This window comes from Alligator sinensis, unplaced genomic scaffold (assembly GCF_000455745.1).
Source record: "Alligator sinensis unplaced genomic scaffold, ASM45574v1 scaffold647_2, whole genome shotgun sequence".
NCBI classification, from domain to species: domain Eukaryota; kingdom Metazoa; phylum Chordata; order Crocodylia; family Alligatoridae; genus Alligator; species Alligator sinensis.
This window is the reverse complement of record NW_005841832.1, coordinates 560,600-568,307: the sequence shown is the minus strand read 5'-3', so window position 1 is coordinate 568,307 and position 7,708 is coordinate 560,600.

Below are 7,708 nucleotides of genomic sequence, written 5' to 3'. Positions count from 1 at the left end.
AAGAGGCTAACAGACCCAGTCCTAGCACTGGACAAGAAGAGATTCTCTGTATTTCTTTAACAGGGAACGATTCACTGGCAACAAGTTCCCATTTGTTACTGCCCCGAGTAAATCCCAAACTGGAAATCTTCTCTGAGAGGGCTTCCTGCAATAGTCCCGTTTCTGGTTCTGCCTTTGAAGGTGCTGACTGATGCACTCCCAAGTTGGACACATGGGTGTACACAGAGCCTGTAAACCAGTTCTTAGTATTTCATTGCAACTTGGTATTGGCTGAAGATGCCAACCTCTGAGGACATCTCATCAAAGACAGGGACAGAAGAGCAGAGAGTTCAGGCCCTAAAGGCTGCACTGTAGGCAGAAAAGTTGCATCTGTGGGTGATAGGCATGGGCAGAAGCAGGCAACAGAGATGCCAGGGCCCCAAGAATTTCAATGAGAAGAACAGAGAGAGGAGAAGCAACAAACACTGGAGGTCTTACTACAAACATGAGCCACAAGGTGGGGATTCCCAGAGTATCTCTGGGAATCTTGCAGCTGCTGACTTCTCTGTACTGTTGCTACGGTCTCAGACCAGGTCTCAGGAATAGAACAAAGCTTCTACTCTCCAAGGTGGCAGGGAGCCTATCAAAGGTAGAAGCAGCTGGCCAGGGATTTTGAACTCTAGTAATAAAATAAAATTCCTCAGTGTCAGTGGAACTATTTCATGAATCACTGCGTCCTGGATTTAATTCCAGCCCACCCATCTGTCATGACTTAGCTGCAAGACAGAACTGTGAACAGTCTTCCCACACATAGTGAGCTAGAAACAAAAAGAACCCCAGAAAACACCCTATATTTTCAAACTGAAGGTTTTGATTACCACCATGCATGGTGACTGACAATTGCTTTGTCTTTGTTTGTACAGACATGACAAGTGTAAAGGTAGAACTGCACCAGCTGCCACAGAGTATGCCACAACACAACATCATAGCAACAAAGGGCACAGTTCATTCCTGAAGACATCCTTGTGCGGAGAGTTTGTCATTGAACATCTTATGAGAAAAGGTTTGTGCCAGTCAGTGGGGTCTGATCAGAGAAGATGTAGTGCTCCCACCCAACCTCCCAACAGCTTACCCTCTTCCTAGAATCCAAGACTACTCTGTAAGATGTGCCAGGACAGAATATTAAAATATAGGATGGCTCCAATCACAGACTGTGTAGATCTTTATCCTGTGACAGTCTCTCTCCTTTCTTGCATGCTTTCCACATGGAAACCAACTGTTGTTCACCCACTCAGAGGTCATGACACACACATATTCTTGGACAAAGCCATCTGACAGGTGACTCAGAGGGCTTCAGAAACATCAGCCCGGATGGAGTGGAGAGGCTGAGATGACACACTGTGATGTTTTTTCTGACGAACCCCTATTTCCTATTCAGCTATGGAAGTGGGAGTTCCTGCAGTGTGTTCTTCAATCTCCTTGGGGCCAAAAACCACATCAGTACTTATTCTGTTTGTGGCAAAGAGGGGCTCCCTGCCTAGCCATAGTGCTAGGTTCCCTATTTGCCCATGGGCATGCCACCCAACTGACTCTCCTGCCATGCCTTGTTCTTAATTAATTAATAGCTGTTAATTAAGGCAGGAGGCTGCCCATTTCTGCCCTGATGCAAGGGGCACTATCTGCAGCTCCATACCTCCCCTACTCCGCAGCCCATGCCTTGCAGATGGCATCCAGCTGTTACTGTCACCGGCCCCACACTGGGCCCCAGAATCCTCCTATCAGGACCCCTCCAAGATCCCTACAATCAGAAGGCCTACCCTGCCTTCATTCAGGCTATCTAGCTCCCTAAAACTATTTTCCCCTCTCAGGTGTGGTCCCCCCAGGACCTTTGGCCATATAGGCCCTGGCCTCACCTCCAAGGCCAGTTGGGAACCCCAGGCCCTCTTAGCTCTGGGCATCCCTCATGGTGGGCCCCTGGCCCTTTTGACCATCCTGGTCCTGGCCCCAAAATTGACCAGTCGAGGGTACTGTCTCGATCAGGTTTGAGTCTCTAGCTCCACTCTATCTCCTGGGGTCTGCCCTCTGGGCCCTACTAGCGGGTGACCCACCCAGTTGTGGGAGCTGGGGTTAAGGCACCCTGACCTGCCTTTCACCAGGGCGGTAACTGGGCTGGCATTTCCTGGGGGCTCCCACACCACTGAGAGCCCCACCAGGCCACCCACTCCAGGCAGGGTGCAGTTTTAGGTCATGCCCAGGACCAGGAGCCTCCTATCCATCCCCTACAGCTCCTCCCTTACCTCCAGGATGTTATGGAGCCTCACAGCCAGACAATGTTGCTGCTTGGGCAGCCAGCAGCAAACTGCCCTGTTTATATGGGCAGCCAGAGCTCTAAAATGACTGCCGCAATCAGGCACCTGCCGGCTGCTTGGCCTAGGTCTTAAAGTGGCAGGCACCAACAGTGCCCTGCCCCACTGTTTAATTTATGCTAAATCTCTAGTGAGAGGCTTCTTCTCTTTCTGTGAATAAAAATACAAGCTGCATAGTAGGTTAGGTTTTCAAAGCCCAGCAGGTTATGTTTTTCAGGTCCTGGTATTTCATGAAGTCCACAGCAAGGGAATAGCATATGAAAAATAGAGTACATTCAAAGATTCAGGATCACTAGCCCCTTTGGCTATCAGCTCATTTTCCTACCTGGGGGCATCTTCTTACACTGACTTAACTTAACTTACCTTACCTTACACTGACTTAATTTACCTTACCTTACACTGTCTTACACTGACTTAACTTACCTTACACTGCAACAGAAGAACATGGGGCATCTCTCCACTGCAGCAGAAGAATGCTCCAGAAAGGCTGCCCTGGATATGACCTTCTCTTGTGCTCCAGATCCAGACACGTGGTGGTGAAGGTGCTTTCAGACATCTTGTGGCAGCTCTCAGGACCCAGGTCTCTCTGTGTGATTCAGAGCAAGCCCTTGGGATGATTATGGAGCATTTTCTCCAGTGTATCCCCATGTTTGCAGTATGTGCATTGGAGTGGCGGGGCAAGCCATGCCCAAAAGAGCATCCCAACTGGATCACATTGCTACTGCAGAATACATGCGCACTAATTCATTACCATACATTCAGGTGCATTCTCCAAGGTACATTGTGAAGTGTCAGGATACCAAAGGAGTACTTTACCTTTTCTATTTGTCATCCTGGAGTGTTAAGAGTTTCAAGGCTGCATTGTCATGGATGACTGAGCTCTTGATAATGTAACTCCTTGAGCTGGATGTGACCTCAGTGACAAAGAGGTTTGGGTTTTTGGGGTTTGTTTTTTTAAAGATATTTGATCTTTTTTCTATTCATAATTATTCTTTGTGGTTGCAAACTTTTATTTCTCGTAACTTCATAGATTCATAGATTATAAAGCCGGAAGGGACCTTGGAAGATCATCAGGTTCAGCCCCCTGCACCAATCACCAAAGATAACTGGGGGTCAGGTGACCCCAGCAAGGTGACTGTCTAGTCTCCTCTTGAACATCTCCAGGGTAGGTGATTGCACCACTTCTGGAGGAAGCTTATTCCACAGTCTGGACACCCTGACTGTGAAGTTTTTCCTAATGTTGAGCCTGAATCAGACTGTGGTGGGCCAGCAGGGGGCACTCCTGCACTCAGCCACCCACCTCACTGCATCTGACCTCCTACCAGGCTCTGAGTGCACCTCATGTCTGGCCAACCCCCTTCCCAGAGCATACCCACAAGCCTGGGGTCAGCACTACCACCACCCAGGGTCTGGACTGCTTTTGGCCTGTGCCCCATTGGAAACACAGGCCTTGTAGTCCTAGAGGGTTCTTGACTCACTGCAAGAACTTGGGGTGCTTTCCTTGGCCTGGAGCACAAATAGTGGTCTCCCTTAGTCAGTCGGACCAAGGGGACATGAAGGCATGCCTCTTATCCCTCTCCCAATGAATCCACCATGCTAGGAACAGTGAAGAACTTTACCGGTTACAGAGAGGAGGCTTGGGAGAGGATTCAGGATAGGAAGGAATTATAGAATACCCCTAGAGGAAACAGTGTGGCTAGGTAGCCATTGATTATGCAACTGCTGTACTGCAAGCTATATATCTAGATAGTTTTCAAGTAGCTTACTCATAGGTATTATCCAGAGGCTGGTTGCTTTCCTTTGGAGGCAAGCAGTTTCTTCTGTGTCCAGTTTCAAGAGAGAGTGGGAGAGGGCTGCAGCATTCTGCTGCTCTTCCTCTCTCCCCAGGTGCCTTAGGGCTCCAGCATGGAAGCTCTCTCTCTGCTCTACAGCATGGCTCTGTCTAGCATGGCTCTGCAAAAAATGGCTTTCTACGATGCCTCTCCACTCCTTCTTCCTGGGGATCCCTTTTTTCCCCTATCATGACCCCATCACTAAGGTCCCACCAGGAGCAGCCCCATTGGCTGAAACCCAGTGCTTTCAAATGACATCATATTTCCAGGTGAGGAAGACTTGCAGTGGTGGGAAACTTGAGACAAAGGGAGCAGGTCCCCCACCTCCCCAGGAATGTCTCCTGCCCTGTTACTCAGCCCAGTGCTGGTAGAGTGGAAGAATCACCTCCTTCATTTTGCCGGAGATGCATCCATTGATGCAATGCCAGAGTATTATTTGCCCTACTACCTACAGCATCACACTACTGGCTCATATTCATACTATGGTCTATTATTACCCCCAGGTCCCTTTAATTCATGGTGCTAGTCAGTTTGGTGCTGCCAAGCCTGTAGGTGTGTTGGGGGTTGCTCGTCCTGAAGTGGAGCACTTTACATTTCTCAACATTGAACTTCATCAGATTCCAATCCACCCAATTTGCTAGCCTATCTAGGTTTGCCTGTATCTGTAGCCTGTCTTCAAGTGCAACCACGCTTCCCCATAACTTGGTGTCATTCGCAAACTTGGCCAGTGAGCTCTTCACCCCCACATCCAAATCATTAATAAAGATGTTGAAAAGTACTGGATCAAGCACTGACCCCTGTGGGACACCACTGCCCACTTCTCACCAGGACAACATGGATCCATTCACTATGACTCTCTGGGTCCTATCCTGCAGCCAGTTTCTCACCCACCTGACTGTCTCAGAGTTAAGCCCACAATCCTCTAATTTTTTCAGGAGGTCATCATGGGATACTAGATCAAAGGCCTTTTGGAAGTCAAGGTATACAATGTCAAGGAGGGTCCTCCCTCCTGCCCTTCTTGTGGATGGGCACAACACTGGCCCTCTTCCAGTCCTTAGGGACTTCTCCAGAGTTCCATGAGTTGTGGAAGAGTTTCACCAGGAATTCTGCAATGACTTCAGCCAGCTGCTTGAGCACTCTCGGATGAAGATCGCCCAGTCCTGCTGGCTTGTATGTCTAATTTTTAAAATTGATCATACACCAATTCTACGGCAATAGTAGGAAGGCAATTATTCCTACCAGGCTCATCCTGTACTCTATCTGGCATTGTTTTCCCCTTGGTCCAGTGAAAGACTGAGGCAAAGCAGTCATTCAGGAGTTTAGCGTTCTCCTGAGTGCCAGTAACCAGCTCTCCTGAGTCCCAGCACTGGCCCCACACTCCCATTTGTTTTTCTCCTGTTCCCTATGTACCTAAAGAAGGACTTATTTTTGCTCTTGATTCCCATTGATAATCTAAGTTTGGTCGCCATTTTAGCCTTTCTTATCTGTTCCCTGCAAATGCAGGCCGTTGTGAAATAGTCCTCCTTGGGGCCCGCCCCAAGCTTCCATTGTTTATAAGCCTCTTTCTTCTTTCTTAAGAGGACTGTGAGTTCCCTGTTTAGCCAAGAGGGCTTCCCAGCCCTTCTGTTGCCTTTTCTCTGCATGGGAATGGACTTCCTTTGTGCTTCAAGGATCATGTCCTTAAGGAACAACCACTCTTCATGAACACCTTTTTCTTTCAGTCCCTGGTTAACTTCCTTCACGGGTTAACTTGAGGAAATTCAGTCCCTTGATTATTATATAAAAAAAATCACATTTCTTTCATGTTTTCTTTGAAATAACTGTAAGGAGGTGAAGCCTTCAAGGGGCTGAAACCCCAGGTGCAGCAGGTTGGCAGCAGTTAATAGCCTGCCTATCTGGAAGACTGGGAGCAAGCTGCAGCTGAATGAAGATGGAACTATGAAGAAGGTTAAAAGCTCCAGGAGGAGAATGCAAGGGAGCAGAGAGGAGGCTGGAGTCAGGGTCTAAAGAAATATTGCAACTTTTGGTTTTCAACTGCAGTTTGCACATTTGTCACACTTGTTTGTTTTGTTTACTGTGGGGACAAGTTTGCCTCATGTAAAATAAACTGGCTGGAAACCCAGAACACGAAGCTGGCTGGCCTTGATAAGGTAGCTGGGTGAGTGACCTGCTTACAACAACCAATGTACAATTTCATGGCTGATATTATTTTTGCTCCAGTTCATGGCCCCCCTCCCCCCCCTCCCCGCTCCCCCCACCCCACACTTTCATTTGGCCATAAAACAAATTTTGTGTTGATTGTTTAGGTTTGGTTTTACTTGGCTCATGATGAGCAGTTAACAAAATCCCAAATGAAAGACGATTGGCTGAGTCTTTACAAACAGAATAAATAATAGATTTGCAGAGTTGGCCCTTCATGGCATTTTGCTGTGAGACTCACAGTAGCAAAAAATTTTTTTAATGTCATGTGATCTCTTGTAGCTTCCTCATGACTGCCTACTCCTGCTAACAATAACATTGCTTTCATGATGAGTTAAGATGGTTACCATTTCTCTTAGCCTTTGGCTATGGTTCTGAGAAGAGGTGTAGTGATCTCTTTTGGGCTAAGGGAAAAGAGGGATTATGCTGATCACTGGAAAGCGTGGCGTGGTGGGAAGCACGGGTGGGGGGGAGGAGATAGAGAAGTGGAGTCTTACTTGATTGGGCTCTTGTCAGGCAGCAGCTGCCACTGCTGTAGCTGCTCGTGTAATATTGTGGGCTCAGGCTGCTCCAGCTGAGAAACAGCAGAGGCATGGGTTTCCTGGGGACCCCTTCTTGTGCCTCGTTCTCTCCCCACCCCACCAACCCCAGGCATAGGACTGTGCCTCCTATGCCAAAGCCTCTGGGAGGTGGATATTCTACCCAGGAGCACTGCAAGGATTTTTTCCACCCTAAGTACATTTTGCTCCCCACCATGAGACCTTGCAAGGGTAGACGCCAGACAGAGCCCCAGAGCAGTGACTCAGGAGCACTGGAGCAGCCCTACTCACTTCTACACATGCCCACACTCCCAAGATGACCCCCCAGTGAGCATGTGCAAGGCATATGCACACCATTTTTGTTGCCCCCTTTAATTTACAACCCTAAATGGCCACCTAGAAATCATAAAAAATTAGGGTTGGAAGGGTCCTCAGGAGGTCATCTAATCTAACCCCCTGCTCAAAGCTGATTACACCAGCCCTAATTCCACATCTCACCCCAGATATACTGCCGAATGCAGGATCTGCACCTACCTGGCTCCTATGGCTGACCAGTGTAGAGTTGCATCTGCCTAGGCAAAGACTTTTCAGGGGAGGGGGCTATACTGGTGCCCCCTCTAAGTCAACACCTGAGGTTCATGCTCTGCTCCTTCCCCCAGTGTAACGCTAGTGTTTGTGATGCTGCCACTTGCGAAGTCAGGGCTATCTCTTGTTTTTCCCCATGGGATTGAAAATGATCAACATTTAGGTAAGCTGGTTGACTATGGTCATCTGGTTTGTAAACTAGACAACA